General features: G+C 36.1%; 1 protein-coding gene and 1 non-coding gene across 3 annotated transcripts in view; one reads left to right on the top strand and one right to left on the bottom strand.

Moving 5' to 3' along the window:
• The window catches only part of Glra3 (glycine receptor alpha 3), a 179748-nt gene that overhangs the window by 5542 nt on the left and 150352 nt on the right, over positions 1-23854 (top strand). The gene's annotated exons all lie outside the window — the stretch shown is intronic.
• LOC123458096 lies at positions 13962-14068 on the bottom strand. Its single transcript, XR_006635395.1, has one exon. It is a non-coding gene; the product is annotated as a U6 spliceosomal RNA (small nuclear RNA).

Here is a 23854-nt window from a genome sequence, read left to right as displayed (position 1 = left end):
ACTAATGATGAAACTGCAAAGTGAAAGTCTAATGCATCAGTTTTTGAATTTGGAACCATGTTTCATATTTCTTCAAAAAGTGGCATATATTGAGGCTGGAGAGATTGCTTAGCTATTAAGGCATTTGCCTATGAAGCCTAAGGACCCATGTTCTGCTCTCCAGATCCTGCATTAGCCAGATGCACAAAGATGAGGCAAGAGAGAGGTTGCACAAGCCCAGTAGTTGGCACAAGTATCTGGAGTTCTATTGCAGTGGCTGAGGTCTCTCTCTATCTCAAGTAAAATAATAATAATAATAGTAATATAAATAATAAAAATAAATAATAATAATGTAGTATATTGTGTTGTGGCTTATTGGCTTATGGGTTAAGGCACTTACCTGTGAAGCCTAAGGACTCATGGGCAGCTCTTCAGGTGCTATATAAGCCAGATGCACAGCGAAGCAAGCAAGCAAGGTCGCACATACACACAAGGGTGCACATGCATCAGAAGTTTATTTGCAGAGGATGGAGTCCCTGTTGGCACACCAATATTCTCTCTTTCTCTCTTTCTACTCTCTCTCTCTCTCTCTCTCTCTCTCTCCTCTCTCTCTCTCTCTTATAAAAAGCAGTCTGTTGGACTTGCCTCAAAAGGAAAATAGGAAAAAAAGTGGTATATTAAAAGAAATACTAGACACAAATAAAAGTTTAAGAGGCATTGAACTTGGTTTAGGTTATTTTAAATTTGAGATATTACCTCTGTATTCTGAAATCCTTTAGGAATGTAAAGACTTACTTATATCCAACTGCTAGAAATACAAATAAGAAAGAATATAAAGAAAGATACAAGCTAGAAAGACAGGAAAATGTATCCATGAGTCATGTGGGTAGAGCAATTCAAGCAAGGCACAGAGAAGCACTTGGCCCTGAGCTAATAAGCATAGATGTGAGAGTGATCATAGCCGAGAGACTGTGTGAAAGTTTTTTGTTGGTTTTAAACATTCCCTCCTTAGGACTACTTCTTATCTATTGCACAACTCTTTTGCCAATTTTCTGTATAGCCTTACATTACTCTTATTTCCACTAATGTAATAAACTAATTCAGAGTTACAGATAATATGCTTTACTAATTTACTATTTCTCGGGAAAGTTTTAGGGAAGTATTTTGAAGATAGAGCTTTCATTGTCTCTTACATCATGGACATGCATAGTGGGGTCCTCCTTCATTCTTCAAAGCCTATCTCCTACCTTTTATGTATGATTTTCACTATGTCATCAGTACTTATTAAATGTACATCAGCTATAAGTGCATGTCTATATAGAAATGTGGTCTGTTTGTTTTTCACTTTTGTCTTTGCCATGCTATTCCTTGTGGGCTTTTTTTTTTTTTCTTCCATAAAAAGAATGGCACAGCTTGTAGCGTTGTTTTGCATGAAGAAAGGGCCAGGAATAGAGATGAAGGTGGTACCCCCAGAGAACTGGTTCTGGAGGGAAGGCAGGGATTTAATGACAGAACCAAACTGTTTAGCAACAAACCAATGTGTGAATAAACTGAGCTGTTCAGGCACAGAAGAGGGAGCTATTCTAAAACTGCATGGTGAGAACACATATTTTCTGAAAACAGAAGCTTAATCTTCAGATGCTGTGAGAGCACCAAATAGCAGCACATGTTCCATTGTTCTACATACAGAAATTCAGAATCTCTGTCCAGGTTTCTTGTATAAGATAGTATCAAGGACTCTTATAGGGAGTTTAGTGAACGGAAGTAAGAACCTTGGTGGTACAATTAGGAGTTGCTACTTGACTTTCATAATTTCACCTAACTGGGTTTACAATAGAATGTTGGGAATACTATCCATTACAAGTGTTTCCTTAATTTAGACTCTTGACTTTGTTTTTGATGTTAGATAAATGGAAAGGCTTATATTCATTTTTAAACTTAAACACATTGTTATAAAGCAATATCTATATAATTAGTGCTGATGTTAGCTCCAGACATTTTATTGGGAGATAATTACAAATATCCAAGAGTACTTATTACAAAAGATCCTACAAGAAATTTTCATTAAATTGTAGCTACCAAGAGAAAAATATGAATAACTATGAATTGTCAGTAGAGTGTGAGGATATTATTAACAAGAAATGTTTCTTTATTAAAATGTTCTTGAAATTTAAATGCAAGAATTAAAGTAGATAAATAATTTGAACCCTAGCAATACAACCATCTTCATTTTCTCTATCACTTGACTTGGGAAATAGAAACTCCAATTCAACCTACTTCATTTAATAATATGTCTAATATGTCATTTCTGATCTCCATGTCTAAGTAAGAATACCTCCTCTATGTACCAAGGCTATATATCCTAAGGGTGAGGAATTATGTCAGCATACTCTCAACTCAAAGTGTAAGCTTTTTGCAGACAAAGAATGTAACATACTCCCAGATTTCTCTCTGTAGCTTTAAAAATTTTGTACACATTAACAGAACACATTGATTTCTGTAATAAAATCCCTCCAAAGAAAACTATAAAATCAAAATAAATAATTCTTTTCAAGTATAATAAAAAGCAGTTATCTTTCTTCGCATCTGCTCAGAAGATGCTTTTGTTGTGTGGTTTGGTGTAGGTTTTGACTTTATTTATAATGCACTTATCTTGCTGTTTTATTCCCAATCTCTGCTTCCCTATCCTTCTCTATGAATCAATTTGTGGCATTTCATGTTGTGATGGGCTTTCTTTCAAATATTTGCAAAACGTAAATAATGCTATAGAATAATAGTTGTAGTAAATAACTATTTCATAAAATACTCCTTAAGCCAAATATTACTGTGACATTTAATTTTTATAGAAGTAGAAAACACAGCTATGAAACCACCCTGAATACAATCAAATACGTATTAATCATTAAGTAATGTACATACTTGAAGTAATACTTAAGTTTCTATGATTCTATTACAGCTCTGGGATCAAAATCACTGACAAGTTTCCAATTTACTAGATATACTGAGAAACATTATTTTTGAAAAATATTTGCTTTTGTCTTTTAATCTATTTATTTATATTCATTTAATTATTGACTCTTGAGAGACTCTGTTTTTCTGATAATTACTGAAAATGTAATTAAGAACACAACCTAAAATACTAATAGTTATGATTCTTGAGAAAAAATCATTTTTATACAGAAAGACATATTGTATTTCATATAATAAAGAAGACAATTTAAATGGACTTTGAGCTCTGTTAAATTTTGAAAATACTATGTTCAAATGTATTTTGTACATACAGAAAGGTTAACAAAAAAATAGAAGAGAGACTAGTTGAGAAGGAACTTAGTGAAATGGGTAGATGAGAGAGAGGAAAAGCGAGGGTGGTGGGAAGGTACTAACATTATGGTATATTGTACATATATATGGATGTTAACAATAAAAAGTTTTTTTTTAAAAAAAAGACACAATGGGCTGATATTTCTCCTATGTGTTGGCCAGTTCTCATCTCTCTAGGGGGCACAATCCTTGTTAACCTGCTGCTTAAATTGCCAAAGAGAGAGAGAGAGAGAGAGAGAGAGAGAGAAGAGAGGAGCATTTCAGGAAGAAGCAACATTGTTAACACAGGCAATAGCTTCCCTATGAAGTGGAAAATATAGTTAACTTTATGCTGTCATTTTTATAATGGGGTCCCACATTTTCATTTAAATAAATCCATACTCTGTGTTATTTTAGGGCTAGCCTCTTGTGCAAAATCTGCAGGATTTCAACATGTATTTCTATTAAGCGTTTTTCTCTGTTATGAAATATTTCATTCTTCTCACTTGATTCCAAGCGAAGAACATATTCTGATATGCTGCATTAGCTTCATGTGTTTGTTGTATGCATTTTTAATTTCTATCACTTAAAGTCTATTTATAAGAATCCTAAGGATTAAAATGTATCAGTAGACTTAAAAAAGTCTAAGAAAAGAGACTCATAAATTTTCATGATGTTAAGTTGAGGGATAGGGAGATGGTTCAGTGGTTAAAGGTGTTCTCCTGCAAGTCTGCCAACCCAAGTTCAATTCTCCAATGCCCATATGAAGCCAGATGCAAAAACTTGTACGTGCATTTGGAGGCCATTTGTATAGGCAGGTCCTGGCCCTTCCCTCACCACTCTGTCTTTGCAAATAAATAAAAATATTTTTAAATTATTATTTTGCTAACCTAGGATGAAGACAGACATATATGATAAAAATCCTCAGCTTGAAAACTTTAAAACAGTATATGTGTATAAATAAATTTCTTATTAAAAATAAAATTCATTGGGCTGGAGAGATGGTTTAGCGGTTAAGCGCGTGCCTGTGAAGCCTAAGGACCCCGGTTCGAGGCTCAGTTCCCCAGGTCCCACATTAGCCAGATGCACAAGGGGTCGCACGCATCTGGAGTTTGTTTGCAGAGGCTGGAAGCCCTGGTGCGCCCATTCTCTCTCTCCCCCTCTATCTGTCTTTCTCTCTGTGTCTGTCATTCTCAAATAAATAAATAAATAAATTTTAAAAATAAAAATAAAAAAATAAAATGCATTGAATGATATTTCTACTTCTTATCCAGTCATCCTCTTATAAGAGATTTATCCTTACTATTTGTATAAGGAATCTTGCTGTTTTACACAAATAAGGGAACAATTTTGTGTTATTAATTTGCCTTCTATTTCATGTATTGGGAAGAATAGGAGCAGCAGGGACTACATACACTATTAGAGATCTCCCTCCTGCTTCATGTAGTTTCTTTGTAAGGGCCTTAAAATACTTGAAATGATTATGGAATCTCCTCCCCTCGCCCTACTTGAAGCCCTGGAATTTAGGCTGTCTATTCCTACAGGTTTTAAATAGACAGCATCATCAAAGACAGTGTCTGCTACAGGTCACTCCTGGTGTCTCCCAGGATCATAGTGGAAAAGTATATCATACTTGTTGCCTCACAGATTTCTCCTTAGATAATATTATAAGAACTTAAAATTTTACTTTACTTCAACAGGTCAAAGTATATATTATTCTCAGTGTGGACCTGCATGTATTCAAATATGACAACTTAGAACCAAAATTACATTACTATATTGTACAAGTTTAATGAATATATAAAAAAAAAACAAAGACCTGGAGCAAATTAAAATTCAACTCAAATAGTAATAAGAAGATGAGACTTCTACCTTTACAAGAAATAGCTATCATTTTAGCGTTTTTTTTCCTTAATTAGCTAGCCATGTGTTCTACCTTTCCTCTTCATTCTTTCATATATAACTATGAAAATAAAGAACTTGGAGGTAAGATTAAAGGGAAATCTGAATTTGTTTAAAGGCTGGGTGACTTTTCTATGGATTTATTGTACTCATTATACTACTATTAAAATATAGTAGGCACAGATGCATGCATATATGCAGTACTATTCTTTCAACTGTCAAAATGTGATCACCTCACTTTAGCATAAAATATGTACTTAGAATAACAATGATACTTTCTTACTTCATTTAATATGAAAGAGCCTTTTTGAAAAAAAAACCTAATATCTAAAAATCTATTATAATGATACAAATAACAGGTATTTATTACAACAAATTTTGAAGAAAGAAATGAACAGATCAACCAGTTACTGCCATGTTATCTTAGATGAAGTTGATTTCGGTATGATCCTTGCAAAATATTTAAAATAATAAAAAATACATGTCAATGAGAAGACTGAGGCTGGTATGAGGAGTTATCTATCCTTTCATCTTCCAATTTTTCCACTTTTATTATTTTTTAAATACTGTTTTTTACTTGTGGGAAAAGAGAGAAAAGTAGAAAAAGTACAACAGGGCTTCTTGCCTCTGCAAACAAACTCCTGATGCATTCCCCACTTTGTGCATCTGCCTTTATATGGGTATTAGGGATTTGAACCTGGGTCAGCAAGCTTTCCTAGCAAGTGCCTTTAACTGCTGAATTATCTTGCAAGTTCTGTTTTGCAACGTTTTATGTGATATTGCTTACTTGATATCCAAGATAGATCTTTTTTCCCCAGTAATTGTAGCTGATGATAAGAAGGCTTTCTTTTTTAATTTATTTATTTTCAAGGAGAGAGAGAGAGAATGAATGAATGAATGAATGAACATGAGCACACTTAGGCCACTAGCTGCTGCAATCAAACTCCAGATGCATGTGCCACTTTGTGCATTTGGCTTTATGTGGGAACTAGGGAATTGAACCCAGGTCCTTAGGCTTTGCGGGCAAGCACCTTAACCACAGAACAATCTCTACAGCTTGGGACCTTCCCTTTTAAAGTCAGTTCCAAGATGTTGGATTTTGTAGTATCCTTTGTGTGTAGCCATGGGATCGGGATCAAGTTCTAGCTAGTAATTCATAAAGTTTGAAGCATGACTTTTGCATTGCTGTAAGTGTCTCTAAAGGAAAGCTAGTGGTTACAGATCTTGACTGCACCCTGCTATATGCAACTCAAATTTCAAGCCCAGCCAAAAATATATAAATATAGTACAAAAGGAGCATAACATGATTGTGTTTCAGTTACAACTGTCAAAAATAATGAAAACTAAAGGTGGGCATGGTGGCACACGCCTTTAATCCCAGCACTCGGGAGGCAGAGGTAGGAGGATCACTGTGAGTTTGAGGCCACCCTGGGATTCCACAGTGAATTCCAGGTCAGTCTGGGCTAGAGTGGGATGCTACCTTGGAAAACAAACAAACAAAAAAAAAACAACAATAAATAAATAAATAATGGAAACTGAGGAAAGTGTTTTGAGCAGTGGAGAGGGATAGAAATTGGCATTAGAGAATATAGTGCATGGTCAATGCAATAACACATTCCAAAATAGAAATACACAGGTACCAGAGGTATGAGAAATGAGTGTGAGGGTAATTGGATATAAGACACAGAGTAGCATAGGATAATCAACATTTTACCATAGTAACTGGACGGAAATAACTGGATGAAAAATATAGTGACAAAAATAGTACATCAAGAGAAAGGATGGCTGCACAGAAAAAAACTGAATTTATACATCCAAGTTAATATAAAACAAGCATTGAATTAAGAATGATGTAATATCTCTATATAGAAAATATTTGACGGTCAGAACTCAGAAGTAGAGCTTTTCAACATTTCTCAGACTTACAACACATGTGGATGTTCCCATAACTCCAGTAAATAAACAAGCCTGCTCACTTACAGATACTCTTGACCTTTGAGCTCCAGCTGACTGAGGGCACCCGCTATGTATAATAATCCAGGATACGCAGAAACCACTGGAGCATGCCATTGAAACTTTCCTGCGAAGGGCATTGCTATTCAAATGTTGGTCTAGAAGATTCTAAAAACTAAGAACTACAAATACAATAAAATTTTTGTGACCCAAATTGGCATTTTATCAAAATCAAGTAATTGATAAACACATCAAGGTTTTAAAAGTTCTGTGCTAACAATGTCAACATATAAGGTACGTGGAGATAAGGAAATACTACAGGAGGAATGGGAGGTAGGGAGGGAGAGAACAAAAATAAATAGAATTGCTAAGCAAAACAAGAATTAAGAGAGAATATGTAACAAAACCTAATTGAAAAAGAATTTTTTAAATGAATATGGTCATTTTAAATGTCACAAAACAAAAAGAAATACAGATTTCTTTGTACTTCCTTAAAGTGTATTGAGATAAAAATATATTTCAAATTTGTTATCATAACATTTAATGGTGAGTTAAAGAAGATGAGGGACAGAGGTGATGTCTTAGCACTTGCTGCAAAGAGTGCACAAGTTTAATTCCCAGAAGCCATTAATACAAAGTGGTTCAGTGATCCCAATGTGCTTATGACAATGGAATACTGAACCAGGTAAATCCAGATTTTATGGGGTTTTTCTGTAGTCTAGCAGTTCATTTGCACTGGGGTAAGAGACCGTGTTTCATTGAAGGTAGAACCAATGTAACTTCAGGCTGTCAATTGACCAGCACATGAGTGCTGTAGCATGCCCACCTGTATATGCATCCACATACACACATACAAATAAAAATTAAAAGCAATAATCTGCATTCCTTTTTTGTTTCAATAAAGTATTAGGAGAAAAGGCGAGCTCAGCTGAAAGGGGAAATGTATGATTACTGTGTTTTATTTTTGAAACAAAAGGAAACATAGGTGTGGGGCATATATGGGAAATCATTGAACCTTTTGTTCAATTTTGTTATGGACTTTAAAACTGTTATAAAATGTTATATGTTAAACTTTAGAAATGGAAGAAGGTTCACATCTGTGCACATTCTGAGGAAAGAAGTCTGTGAATTAGGAAATGCTTTGGAAGAAATGGAAGAGGAAAAAGGAAGCAAAGCCAGTGGTAAACCTGAAAAGGACTCACAAGAGCAAGCACTGAAGAGCAAAGTTTAAAGCAGAAAAGACATGTCACTAGAACTAAACAGAAGGATGTTTAAATAGATGTAGAATATTCAGGCTGTAGATAAGAGGATACTGATTTTGCAAGTAAGCAGCTCAATGCATAATTGTCTATTTCAGCTAGGATGCCAGGCCATCAACTGAGATAGACAAACCATTGAGCAGACTGGTGATGACTAATGCAGCCAATCACAGATGGAGCAGGAGAAATTCAACTCTGGTGCCATGTATGACATGGCTTGCTGTAGATATCTGAGAAGACTCACTCCAGCCTTGTTATGGCACATCTAACTATCCAGGGGACTGGAACCCAGTGACAAGGTATTTATTAAGGAAACACGAGTTTTAGAGGCAATGCTATAAATAGAACTCACATAACATAATTCATGCCAACTGTTTTATTTTTCTCAATGAACATGGTATTGTGTGATAGAAAGAGAGAAAGAATGAAAGGAGGGACAGAAGAATTAAAGGGAAATAGAAAGAATGGAAGCAAGGAATGAAGGAAGGAAAGAAGGAAGAAAAAAGAAAGACAAAACGTGACTCTTTAAAAGTTGAGATGTGGTCATGTGTGGTGACCCATGTCTATAATTCCAGAATATAGGACAAGAGGATCATTGTGAGTTTGTTGCAGTCTTTAGCTACATAGTTATATCCTATATCACAAAAGCCAGGGCCTGGGGATATAGGTCAGTTAAGCATGAGGACTTCAGTTTGAAACTCAGAACCCATGTAAAATGTCATGCATTGTGGTATATGTCTGGGTTGATGAAGATATGAGGATCCCTGGAGCTCACTGGTCAGCCAGTACAGGCTCCTTGGTTATCTTTGGATTAATGAAAGACCCTGTTTCAAAAATAGGAGTATGGTGTATATCTGAGGAAATAGACTTGAGATTGTCTTCTGACATCATATACATACAAACACACAGATATCTGTATACACACAGACACTGCTGATCACCTTCCCCCTGTGCCCCAGCAAACAAGCACACCACACAGGCTAAACAAACAAGCAAAATACAAGCAATGCTGAAATATATTTTCTCTCATACCTCTAAACTGTTTTTTATAGCCATATACATGGAAGGCTTCAAAGAAAAAAAAAAAAAAACAGCAGAGAGAGGGCAGTGGAGGCAGGAATGTAGGTGAAGCACTACAAAAGCTGGAAAGAAAAGATATATGAGCCAGTGAGTAAAATGGAATATTAGCCTTAGTTGAACGCTGAGTATTATCTCAAAGTATAATGTGAGTTGTGACCTTTTTATCTTAGTATTTATAAAAGGATGTAGTCCACTAATAATCTTGAGGGGTAGTATAATTCTAACTGATGAGAAGTTGAGTAATAACATGTCTATCATTATATTCACTCTTCTTTGCAATTTCCAATTATAAATTCTTGGTTGCAGTATTATTTTGTTCTGTGCCATTTCTCTCTCCTTCAAAAGTATGGTGGTCAGGCAGTTGTAGTCTTTCCTAAGCCACCAGTCATACTTAAATACACTATAGACCAAACACATTCCACTAAAAGTTACATTAAGCTAAACATCTTTAGTCAAATAAATGGGAATATCTATAATAAGCTGACTGTCAGTGCTCTTTTGATTCAGTACTATTTATGAATCAAAATTTAATATTCTGTGCATCTCTCCTCTGAACCTGAGACTTGAGAGAGTTGTGCTTTAAAATATCTTGTTTTTATGTCTTGAATCTTACTGATTTGTAAATGTGTTTTTAAAATACACTTTACTGGTAGGCATTGGTTTAAGCAGTCTTAGTTGAAATAGAAAGTGCTAAGTTCAAAATAATGCAAAAATCTGCCTTTACTTTCTATAAATTTCTAAGTGCAGTTCATCTGAGGAAGTCACATTTTTACCTTTCTAAGTTAAATGGGCTCTTTCTATGTTTTTTTTTGTTACTTCCTCCTTTCGCAACAGGGTATTCTCAAAGATTTTCAAAGAGAATATCAGGACAAGTAGACTATTCAATAATGTGTATTAATTACTTCTCATTCAATTTATAAATGGGCTATAATATTGGGTAAAAATACTGAAAAAGAATAATTTTCACCTATATGACAGTTAATGTATTATCTTGGTGCATCCACAAGTAATAATTAAAATGTTAAAGCCTTTCTGGTCTGCCTTTTGTATTTTACTTTTTTATTCATTTCAGGACATTCTCTTTATTCTTAATGTTTTGCACTTTTACAAAAGGTAGATTAAGAGGTAGTTCTTCAGTAGTTCAGCCTTCTTTGAACTTAAATAAGTTCAGTTCACTTTAAACAACATATTTTCTCAACCATTTCTTTAAATTATTTTCTTAGATAGATGATACATACATAAATATAGATAGTGATTATTTCCACATTCTTTTTTCCAGAAATGTGAAGGACATACTCATTTGTGATACCAGTATTTTTTCTTTCTTTTTTTTTTTTTTTGAATTTGATTTATTAGTTTTTTTTTCATCATCAAATACAGGCAGTTTGGTACCATTGTTTGGCTCATCTATGATCTACCCCCTCCCATTAGACCCTCCTTGTTGATGTAAATGGGTCGTGCATTGTGGAGTTAGCCCCCAGTTATTGGTATTCTAAATGTCTCTGCAAATCATGACCCAACATGTGACTCTGACATTCTTTCCGCCCCCTCTTCCGCAAAATTTCCCTGAGACATGTTGGGTTCATTTTTGGTCTGCTTCAGTGATGAGGTGTTGGGGGCCTCTGAGGCTCTGGCTCTCTGATTTGGTAGGAGTTGATTTTTCTCTGCGTTGGTCTCCTTCCCCTTTGTGCTGGTATCCGGTTCACAGGAAAATATCACCCTTGCTTGTTTCACCAATTGTCCTTAGTTTCAGTTGGGCCCCTTTTGAGGTATGTTGGGGCAGCTCTCTCCATAGGATCTGCATCTATCTGAAAAAGAGGAGCAGATTCTCCAACGGAGAGTAAGTTAGCACCCAGAAAATTGAAATAACACTTACTTTTTTGGTAGACAGATTGATAGGTATAGGCCCTCTTGTACCCCATGATTGATGATAGCTTGATATTGTAGAGTGGGCTAGTGTTTGGGTATGGTTCTGACTTGTTTCCCAGCTCCAGCTATGGGTCTAGTACCACTGAGTGGATCAGTTAGCCAAATCAAGAGTAGTTGGTTCCTCACCATGGCTGTGTGCCACTATTGCACTTGTGTGGCATCACGTCAGGTTATTTGTTGCTAATTAGATTAGACAATGAGTTGCTTGGACAGATATTGGTCATTTCCCCCAGTCGCCCATGTAGCGCCTTCTGGCACTAGACACACTGACTGTCTAGGGACTGACTCTCTCCTGGCTTCCAGCCATGCCATTTGATATCGTGTATAAGCTGCATGTGGAGTCTTCAGCAATAGGGTCTTACCTCTGGCCTTTGGTGGGTCATCAAGTACTCTGACAGAAGTCTGTCATTGTTTTGAGAAACCTTGTGGGTTTTTCTGATCAAAAGCTCATTGTGGATGGTAGCCCCAAGCTGGAAGTGGGGGTTACAGGCCAGTGCCCACTAATAAATTGAGGAAAAGCATAACTAATATACAAGAGTTAGAGAGGAGAGAGATAGAGGGGAGAGGGGGAGAGGGAGGGAGGGAAGATGTAGAAGATTTAGGTTAGTATTGATCCTACCCTCTCCAGTGTCTTGTGGTTCAGGTGTTTCCTGTAAAGGTCTAGTGAAGGTTCAGCTATTTGGTCTGACTTTTAGGAAGTAGAATTTTATGATACCAATGCCGTTTGGGTCCAGATTACTGTTTTCCAACCTTCGATGCCCTCCCCGCCCTCCCTTCCATCCTATTGTCTAGTCCATGAGGTGCTTGCTGAGTATGTAAGGTATCTTGGGTAGATTCAGGTTAGGTGTTGTAGATGAGTGAGACTATGTGTAGATTTTTTTTTCTGTGATTGGGTAAGTTCGCTGAGAATGATCTGTTCCAGGTTCAACCATTTTTCCTCAAATTTCTTTGTGTCATTTTTTCATACTGCTGTATAGAATTCCATTGTGTAAATATACCACATCTTTGTTATCCATTGTTCTAATGATGGACATCTGGGTTGATTCCAGCTTTTAGCTATTACGAATTGAGCCGCTACAAACATGGTTGAGCAAATCTCTCGGGCCTTTGGTTTGAAGGTTTTAGGGTAGATGCCCAGTAAGGGTATAACTGTGTCTGTTGGTATTTCTATAGTCAGCTTTTTTAGGAGTGTCCATAATTCTTTCCAGAGTGGTTGTACCATCCTGCATTCCCACAAACAGTGAATGAGTGTCCCTGCTTCTCCACATCCTCCCCAGCATTTATTTTCATTTGACTTTTTGATGTTGGCTGTCCTTATTGGGGTAAGGTAGAATCTCATAGTTATTTTAATTTGCATTTCTATGATGATTAGGGATGATGAACATTTTCTTAAGTGTGTGTTTGCCACTTGTATTTCTTCCTCTGTGAATTGCTGTTCAACTCTGCACCCTATTTTGTGAGTGGGGTATTTGTCTTCTTATTGTTTAGACTTTTGAATTCTTTGTAAATTCTAGAGATAAGGCCTCTATCAGTTGGATAACCTGCAAATATTTTCTCCCACTCTGTGGGTATTCTATTGGCTTTGCTTATTATATGCTTGTCTGTAAAGAAACTGTTCAGTTTCATATGATCCCATTGGCTGAGTGACTGTTTAAGAACTTGAGCCACTGAGGTTTTGTTCAGGAAGTCTTTTTCCATTCCTATATCATGGAAAGTACTTCCTAAATTTTCTTCCAATAGTATTCAAGTTTCTGGTCTTATGTTGAGGTCTTTGATCCATTTGGATTTGAGTGTAGTGCATGGTGAAATGTGGGGATCAAGTTTTAGTTTCCTGCATGTGGTTATCCAGTTTGTCCAGCACCATTTGTTGAAGATGCTATCTTTTTTCCAGCCTATATTGTTCGGGCCTTTGTCAAATATCAAGTAGCTATAGTTGCTGGACCCAAAATCCGGGTACTCAAGTCTATTCCATTGGTCTATACTCCTGTTTTTATGCCAGTACCATGCTGTTTTTATTACTATGGCTTTGTAGTATAGCTTTAGATCAGGTATGGTGATGCCACCAGAGGTATTTCTTTTGCTGAGGGTATGTTTGGATATGCGAGGCCTTCTGCCTTTCCATATGAAATTTGTGATCATTTTTTCTATCTCTGTGAAGAACACTGTAGGGATTTTAATTGGAATTGCGTTAAATATATATATTGCCTTTGGTAGGATTGCCATCTTCACAATGTTGATTCTGCCTATCCAGGAGCATGGGAGGTCTTTCCATCTTCTCAAGTCCTCCTCAATTTCTTTTTTGAGAGTTTTTATATTTTCATTGTATAGATCTTTTACTTCCTTGGTTAACGTTATTCCAAAGTATTATTTTTGTTGTTGTTGCTATTGAAAATGGGACTATGTCCTTTATTTCTTTTTCTGTGTCTTTGTCATTTGCATATAGAAATGATACCGATTTTTGTGCATTGATTTTCTTTCCTGCTATTTTGCTATAGGAGTTAATCACCTTCAGGAGTTTTGGGATGGAGTGTCTCGGGTCTCTTACATATACAATCATGTAAAAATATGGAATGCTTCACGAATTTGCATGTCATCCTTGTGCAGGGGCCATGCTAATCTTCTCTGTATCGTTCCAATTTTAGTATATGTGCTGCCGATGCGAGCACGTGATATCACTTTTTAAAATGTCTTTAGTTATCTAGTGTTATTTTGATGAATGTTGCAAGGGAAATGAATATGAATGTTTTCTCTTGAAATATGTTATTTACCTAATTATATTTAGAGCTTTAAATACTTGGTATTTATTTATACCTGTTGTGTAAAATAAGAGGTCAAGTTTATGTTAGTATTTTCCACTAGAACATTGCATGCTTACAATATTAATTTAAAGTAGCTTTCCCCTATTCTTGGAATATACTTCACTGCACTCCACAGTCATCCCATGTTTTAGTTCCATAGAATATGCTTGCTGCATATTCAATCCAGCAAACACACTATTTTTTTCTATTTTATAATATTGATTAATTTCTTCTGAATTTCAGAATATCTCTAATTGGCTTAGTACTTATATTTGTATTTTTTACCTGATTCTTCTGCATAATGTACATACTTTAGACACAGAGAACTTGCTAGTATTTTCCACATCTTCACCCAGAGCCTTAGTGTTTTGTTGCCACATACATGCAATAAAATAGATATAAGAATATGCAAGCCGGGCGTGGTGGTGCACGCCTTTAATCCCAGCACTCGGGAGGCAGAGGTAGGAGGATTGCCATGAGTTCAAGGCCACCCTGAGATGACATAGTTAATTCCAGGTCAGCCTGGACCAGAGTGAGACTCTACCTCGAAAAAAAAAAAAAAAAAAAAAGAATATGTCTTGAATATGTACAGACACACACACACAAGTACATCTAATATATCCATACATGCATAGATGTACCTATACATCTATGTAAAATGGAATCATGGAGTAATATTTTATTGTCTTAAATTTCAAAATCCATATACTTTATACTTCATAAGAATTTTAATGTTTTCTCTTTGATTTAATATAATAATTTTTATACTTGTTTTGTTGTTTTGAGGTATTAAACATAATTTGTCAAAATGGTTCATGCATGCATTGTGGCATTATGATATATGCTACAGAGATATATATTTAACTTTACAAGTTGATTTTCACTTTTACCCTTACATTCTGAAGACTGAACCCCAAGCTTTTAACATGCTATAAATGTGCTCTACCACTGTCTTATGTGCCCAATTGGTTTCTCCACATGAGTGATCCAAAAGACAGCAGGGGGAAGTGACAGAACATCTGCTGACAACATCAACAACAAAATCATTACTCCATCCAACATTCAAAAAGAAAGAAAATAGGCTGCACTCTTTAAAGAAAGCATGTCAAAATTAATTTCAAAACTACAGTAATCATCCTTGAGAAATTCTCTTTCACATCCAGGGCCAAATCATTGTTAACTTCTGTGGATATTATTAATAACATATCTTGGATTCTATTACTAATCTATATCCCTGCTAAGACTAACATTACTGATACTACCCTCATTTCTTACTGTGACCACTACAATTGTCTCCAAATGGGGCTATAAAAGCCCAAGTCTATGATATGATCTATAAGGCAGAGTGGCTCTTCGTCTTCTTGGGTGGTATAGTGACACTCTCTATCTCGGTTTCACATTAATTATTTTTAATATCTGTTTTGCCCCCATAATTACAACACAGATATCAGGACACCTTTTCTTGTTACCTGTCACTTTAATCATTTCCTGTCTAAAATTCCTGGCACCAACTTTCAGCATCTTCCAATCTTAGAAAATTTGCACTTTTATGCAAAATACTTCTTTTGAATGATTTAATATCTGCTAGAAAGCTATAATTGGAACCAAACTATTAAATAAAAGACAATCTAGACCTAAATTTGCTTTAACTATCTATTCGCTTGTTGAGTTATGGCAGATTGAATGTCACAAATGAGAAGTTATTTAAGGAGGAAGAGATAACTGTTATCCCGAAAGGCCACTGCACTAGATAATTTTATGTGATTGTGAATCTCTTATCTCGAAAGTAGCTTTATACAGGAAGTCTATTCATGAACTGTGGTGAGTCAATCAGAATATTGATTTTGTATGGCTCTTGGTCTTTCTTAAATTTTCTCTGTATTTTTTCTACCTGAGTTTTAATAAACTCTACTGTAATTATTCTAGCCTATTTTATATGAGTTAACTAGATGAATTTCTCTTTACTTCAATCAAAATGCTGATATCAAACACAAACTTTGACATAACAACTTGACATTTTAATAAACACATGTATATATTAAGTCATTTGTGTTACTAAACTTATCTCTAAAAAGTCTGTGACACTTTTAAGTCTTGGATTTTATACCTGAAAAAGAATATCTGGCTTGCCTAAGGCTAAATAACTAGTTAGTGACAGCAAAGAAACACAAGTAAGGCTCCTGGCTGTTCATCTGGAGCATTTAATCACTGTACCATGATGCCGTCTGTTCAATTACCTTGTACACTCAACACATAATAAGAAGTATTAAGCCAATTCTAAGAAATTTCTGTTTACTCTGAAGCATTTAATTAGTTTCCTTTAAAATAAATAAGTCATTTAGAAGTTACATATTAGTGAGTTAATTAATTGTGTTATGGCCTTTTAGTTCTTTTAGCTGAAATGTTGGTGCCAAAATTAACAACTAAACTATCTATTACCCATAAGAACAGGCAGTCTTCAAGAAGCTATAGCAATCACCATAAGTTGTAAGGCTACCATTTTGTTATTTAGTTATTAGAGACAGAGAGAGGGAGAGAGGGAATAGGCCTGCCAGGGCCTATAGCCAATGCAAATGAACTCCAGACACATGTGCCACCTTTTGCATCTGGTTTACGTGGGATCTGGAAAATTGAACCTGAGTCCTTAGGCTTCACAGACATGTTCCTTAACCTCTAAGCCATCTCTCCAGCCCAAGACTAGCATTTTGAAGCTGTTTAATGAATGTGAGTGATTTTGTAGCAAAATAAATTTTGAGTGTGAAATATATTTAAAGATCAGAATTAATAAGTCCCAAATGACTGTGCAAGATAATCTTTATGTATTTTTCATGGAATGGAAACCACCTGCCCAGGCCCACCTGCACCTCTAGCCTTGTATTTGCCCTTCACGTTCAAAGACAATATATACAATCTTAGTGATTTTTCAGTGGCAATTATTAAGCAATAAATCCATTTATTTTGACACTTGACTTCTTTATTATTTTCAGTTAACTCACTTCAAAATATTTCAATACAATGGATACTGTGGATTGCTACTAGAGTTATTAAAACAGTAGAATTATAAGTTTTAATTAAATTACAAATCCTTCAATACAGGAGATGGAGGAATAGTAAGTGCTGTGAGTGAAAGACACTCATTTGAGACATATTTTATCAGGATTTCACAAAATCAGATATGATAGTTAAGGCTGATTGAAAAATGGTGATTAAATTTGCATCATAAAAGTAACATATGAGTAAAAGAAGAGAGGGGTATTGAACATTCCAGACAAAGTTTATGGCTAATAGAAATTTTAAACAGACAAATTAACAACTCAGTAAGATGTGATTTTATTATAGATAAAATTGGAAGAGTCAAAAAAATGTAATTTGTGAACTAGAAAGGAAGCCAGAGATATTCAAGTTTTACAACCTGAGACATGCAAAATCAAGTATTTATGAAACAACAGTGAAAAGAAAAGAAAAGAGAAGCCTGGTGATTTTTTTTTTTTTTCAAGGTAGGGTCTCACTCTAGCTCAGGCTGACTTGGAATTCACTATGTAGTTGCAGGGTAGCCTCAAACTCATGGTAATCCTCCTACCTCTGTCTTCAGAGTGCTGGGATTAAAGGCATATGCCACCATGCCTGGCTCCAAACTTGTTAGTTTTCTTTATCCTGAGATCCTAGCAATGCCATTTTTAACTGTGAATATTATAGTTTCAAACACACAGCTCATTTTTAACGGTATATAATGGTTTTGAGCACAAGGTTTGATTTATTCAAAATATAAGCTTGTGCTTTTAATATATGTGTAACCTGGAATAATTACCAACTTCTCTGCATACCTTATTTTCTTTATCTATAATATATAGGCACTAATACTCAATGAAATTGTAGTGAGAATTAAATATTACAGTTTTTATGAATTTTATATCTAATAAATCAGGAAGCAACTATCATTTCTGTCCATTCTGTCCATTTATTTGGGCCCATGAGACCACAGGTAAAAATGAGATCACTTTGAAATAAACTTGTTTTTCACTGGCACATTGTCTAGTAAGGAGAACTAAGATCCCAGAAGCCCATCAACTTTTACTTATTTCTGAGTCTCCAAAGCTGTTACAGAGTGATAATCTTTATTTTACTCCATCTTGACTTCCCTTTTAATAATTAATGTCAAACAATCAATTTAAGATCTGCCTTAATGATAATATCTTGTAGGCCATAGTTCCATTTAAAGACAGTAACACTGATTTGAGGCACCAAGAATGTCACATATTTCCAGATAAGCCAACTTCTCTCTAATTCTCCCTACAAGGAAACATGTGGAAATAGGTGCAATGGTTTTCTCTTCCATTATGGGTCTTATTTTTCAGAGTGGGGCATGTGCTATTATCATTCACTCAATGCCAAGCAATGATTATTAAAGTTTTTTCTTTCAGCATGACTGACATACAGAGCTGTGGAAAACATGCAATGGACACTTACTGTTTCGTACTTCATGTGTCTCTGCTTTATATTATGAGCACAGACTTGTTCCCCACAAGGCATTCTGTACAAATCAATTCATGGAAATATATGCATGGTAGCCTGTGGTAACAAGTGCCCAGATCTATCAAAAACTCATATTTCTTTAGCAAATATACAGTAATTGACATTTATAATGAAAGTCATTGAAAAGCATCTGCAATTATTTCTATTCTCCCAACTTGAAAATGCTGTATCTTTTCTCTTATCCTATTTTTGATAAAATGTTTTTTAGATTACTTTTTTTTTTTTTACTAATTAGTTTCGTACTCAGTGAATACAGTCAAGTTGGTACCATTGTTATCCTCCTCCCTGTCCTCCCCTCTCTCCCAGGGCCCTCCTTCTTGAAGTATATGGTCATGCATTCTGGAGTTAGCCCTTAGTTATGGGTAGGAGGAAATGTCTCTGCATATCATGACCCAGTGTGTGACTCTGACATTCTTTATGACCCCTCTTGACCACAAAATTTCCCTGAGCCATGTTGGGTTCATTTTTAGTCTGCTTCAGTGATGAGGTTTTTGGAGCCTCTGTGTCTCTGGATACCTGATTTGGTAGGAGTTGATTGTTCTCTGTGTTGATCTCCTTCACCTTTGTGCTGATATGAGGTTCACCAAGAAAACAGCACCCTTCCTTGTTTTGCCAGTTATTCTTAGTTTCAGCTGGGGCCCTTTTGAGGTATGATGGGTTGTTTTTTTCCTTAGGATCTGCATCTATCTGAAAAAGAGAAACAGATTCTCCAATAGGGAGTAAAGTTAGCACCAGATAAATGGGATAACCCTTATATTTTAGAGAGAATTTAATAGGTGTAAGCCTTCTTGTAGTTCATGATTCCTTATAGCTTGATAATGTTTGGATATGGTTCAGCTAAGGGTTCTGTTCCACTGAGTAGATCAGTTAGCCAAATCAAGATCAGATGGTTTCCCAACCTGGTTGTGCACCACTATTTCACTTGTGTGAGCATCACAACAGGTTATTTGCTGCTTAGTAAGTTAGACCATGAGTTGCTTGGACAGATATTGGTCATTTTCCCCCAGTCGCCCATGTAGCATCTTCTGGCACTAGATGCACTGACTGTCTGGGAACTGACTTTCTTCCAGCTTCCAGCCTTGTCACTACATGTATGTATCAACCATACATGGTGTCTTCAGCAGTAGGGGAGTGGGAGGGAGGGAAGATGTAGAAGATTAAGGTTAGCCTTGATCCTACCCTCTCCAGTGTCTTGTGGTTCAGGTGTTCCCTGTAAGGGCCTGGTGAAAGTTCAGCCATTTGGTCTGCCTTTTAGGAAGTAGAATTTTATGGTACCATTGCTGTTTGGGTCCAGATTTGTGTTCATTTGGAGCACTTAATTGAATAGATTCTTCCAGCCTTTAAAATGTTGCAAATTTCTAAACTTTCAGGTAATATGTCTTTATACAAATAAAAATATATCAAATACTTAAGTGAAAAAAAAATCCATTGATGACAATGTGTTTGAGTCCACACATAATTTCCAAGGAAAGTTAATAGTGTTTGTAAGACTTGATACTACATAGAAACAAAGAGGCAAATGTGGAAGGAAAGCTAATTAACACTGGATTTTGAGAAGATTTAAATAAAAGGCTGTTCTTAGAGCCAAGGCTGCTTCTTTCAAAAGTTCTGATCATGGGTAATTTGCTAACAATCATAGAAACTTGTTATAAATGTGCCATTTTAATACTAAAAATAGCCTTGATGATAAAAATCTCTTATACAAAAATGCATTTGAAATTAATCTTAAATTTCTTCCCACTATATCTTCCTATCCTGAGTTTTGAAATCTTTAAAGGAGCTGTAGAAATAGCCTAGTCATTAAGGCCTATGTCTCACATACATTAAGACCTGAGTCTGCTGCCCAGTGTTCACATAAATGCTAGGCATGTCTCAAACAGAAGAAGACTTAATTACTGGAGATTACACCCAAAGTTGTCCTTTGGTCTCCACAGGTACTCACACACCTGTGTGTGAACATCTGCAAGTGCACACACATGTACCTCCACACATAAGAAAAAATATTCATGCAGGACTAGAGAGGTGACTTAGTGGTTAAGTGCTTGCCTGTGAAGCCTAAAAACCCCAGTTCAAGACTCGATTCCCCAGGACCCACATTGGCCAGATGCACAAGGGGGCATATGCATCTGGAGTTCGTTTGCAGTGGCTGGAGGCTCTGGCACACCCATTCTCTCTCTCTCTCAATCTCTCTCTCTCTCTTTCTCTTGTTCTCTCTCTCTATCAGCCTCTTTCTCCGTCTGTCACTCCCAAATAAATAAATAAAAATAAACAAAAAGGCAATACATGCAAAAGACTCTTTAAAATGTTTTTGAGTGTTTAGGGAGATGGCTCATCAGTTACAGACACTTTCTTGTAAAGTCAGCTGGCCCAGGTTCAATTCCCCAGCCACACACATTAAGCCAGACAGGCATTTATTTGCAGTGGAAAGAGACCCTGGAATACCCATACACATATCACACATGAGCAAATAAATAACACAGTTATTTTACAGGCTTTGAATATGTATGTACAGATGAGAATGGATATTTAATTTAGAATAATGTTTCAGGGGGATTATATAAAGACTTAAATATATTTAGTATATACTCTGTTAAATAACTATAATTTATTTAGGGCTGATGTTCACAAGGTGCAAAGTTCGATATTAATGTACAAGAACAATTTTAAGAAAAAAAAATGGGGCTGGAGAGATGGCTTAGCAGTTAAGAGCTTGCCTGTGAAGCCTAAGGACCCCGGTTCAAGGCTCAATTCCCCAGGACCCACATTAGCCAGATGCACAAGGGGGTGCATGCGTCTGGAGTTCGTTTGCAGTGGCTGGAGGCCCTGGCACGCCCATTCTCTCACTCTATCTGCCTCTTTCTCCCTCTGTCTGTTGCTCTCAAATAAACAAATAAAAGTAAACAAAAATAAATTTTGAAAAAAGGAAAAAAATGAAGCTGGGTATGGTGGCACACGCCTTTAATCCCAGCACTCAGGAGGCAGAGGTAGGAGGATCACCATCAGTTCAAGGCCACTCTAAAATAAAATAAAATACATAGTGAATTCCAGGTCAACCTGGGCTAGAGTGAGACCCTGCCTCAAAAGAAAAAAGAAAACATCAGAAAGACCTACAAGTTTTCCTAAAAGAAAGAGATTTCTGTCAGAGTACTTGACCCACCAGAGGTTAGTGATAAGACCCTACTGCTGAAGAAACCATATGTGGTTGACACATATAATGAAATGATAAGGCTGGAAGCTGGAAGAGAGTCAGTTCCCAGACAGCTTGTCTAGTGACAGAAGGTGCTACATGGGTGACTGGGGGAAAATAATTAATATCTGTACAAGCAACTCATGGTCTAACCTACTTGGCAGCAAATAACCTTTTGTAATGCTCATACAAGTGCAATAGTGGTGCACAACCATGGTGGGAAACCAACTACTCTAGATTTGGCTAACTGATCCACTCAGTGGTATGGGACCCGCAGCTGGAGCTGGAAAACAAGTCAGAACCATATCCAAACATGAGCCTACTCTCCATGATCAAGCTGCCACCAATCATGGGGTACAAGAGGACCTACACCTATTAAATTCTCTAGCAAAAAATAACTGTTATCCCATTTGTCTGGTGCTAACTTTATTCTCCATTGGAGAATCTGCTTCTCTTTTCAGATAGATGCAGATCCTAAGGATAAAACCACTCCATCATACCTCAAAAGGGCCCCAGCTGAAACTTAGAATAATTGGCAAAACAAGCTGGGTACCAGCACAAGGGTGAAGGAGACCAACATAGAGAATAATCAACTCCTACTAAATCAGATATCCAGAGACACAGAGGCTCCCAACACCTCATCACTGAAGCAGACCAAAAATGAACCAAACATGGCTCAGGGAAGTTTTGCAGAAGAAGGGGCAGAAAGAATGTCAGAGCCACACATTGGGTCATGATTTGCAGAGACATTTCTCCTAGCCATAACTGAGGCTAACTCCACAATGTATGATCCATATAGCTCGACAAGGAGGGGTCAGGGGGAGGGGGTAAGACATGGATTAGCCTAACAATGCTACCAATTTGACTGTATTCACTGAGTACAAGACTAATTAATAAAATAAATAAATTTTTAAAAAGCACCATAGCAGGAGATCTTACTACATGTATATCCTCTACCCTCTCGGAAGAGAAAGGCAGAGACAATGCACAATGGATCAATGTATCTTTGCAGATAAATTCCTATGGAATAAAAAACTGAATTTTTTTCAAAATAAAATAAACTCCCTATACCTAATTGGATAGATCTGTTTCATTAGTCAGTGTAGGCTTCAATAGCAAAGCATCATTAAGTGGGTGACCTACAAATCACAGGCAACTGTTTCTCCCAGTATTTAAGAAATCTAAGATAAGGAAACCTGTCTGGTGAAGACTTGCCTGCTAGTTCACTGATCACTTTCTTTTGACTGTTACCTCATGAAATGAGGAACAAGTCAGATCTCGGAGACCATCTTTCTTAGGGCCTTAAAGGCTTTCATGACCTAGTTAGCTTTCAAAGCTCCCACCTTCTACCATCAGCTTGATGTTGGAATTTCAACATAAGAATTTGGCACAGAAACACTCGGGCCATAGTAACTAGTACATAAAGAAAAAACTAGGCATATTTCTTAGCTCAGAAATTTCTCATGTTTTATAGGCATCAATCTACAGAGACTGGTTTGGAATTGCTATTATAAAACATGAAGATTTTACTCATGGGGTAAGATGAAGCATTCAACATCATTTTATTCACTGTCATCCTATCTAACTTCTTGAAGAGACCAAACCAAGCAACCCACTGAACTTTGCACACTTTAAAGATTCAGATTTGAGCAATAACACTTCCCTATATTTGGTAGAATGCTTTACATCTAAAAAAGTATATGGAAACTCAAAATTAGTTGTTTCAATATTTACCAAATATTTGAGTACACTATGGTACAATAAGAAATACTCTTTGTACTACAAATGCATTATAATTTTATTGTTAGTGAAACTTCATACCTTTGTAAAAGGCTTGTGAAAATTTGTGAATAATTTTTAGAAAAAAATCTATCATTCCTTCATTTTAGCACATTGTGAATTTCTTTAATTTTACATAAATTAGCAATCAAGGA

Source organism: Jaculus jaculus, chromosome 1 (genome assembly GCF_020740685.1).
Source record: "Jaculus jaculus isolate mJacJac1 chromosome 1, mJacJac1.mat.Y.cur, whole genome shotgun sequence".
In the NCBI taxonomy this organism is placed as follows: domain Eukaryota; kingdom Metazoa; phylum Chordata; class Mammalia; order Rodentia; family Dipodidae; genus Jaculus; species Jaculus jaculus.
Note: the sequence above shows the minus strand (reverse complement) of the source record. Positions and strands in the feature narration are given on the sequence as shown.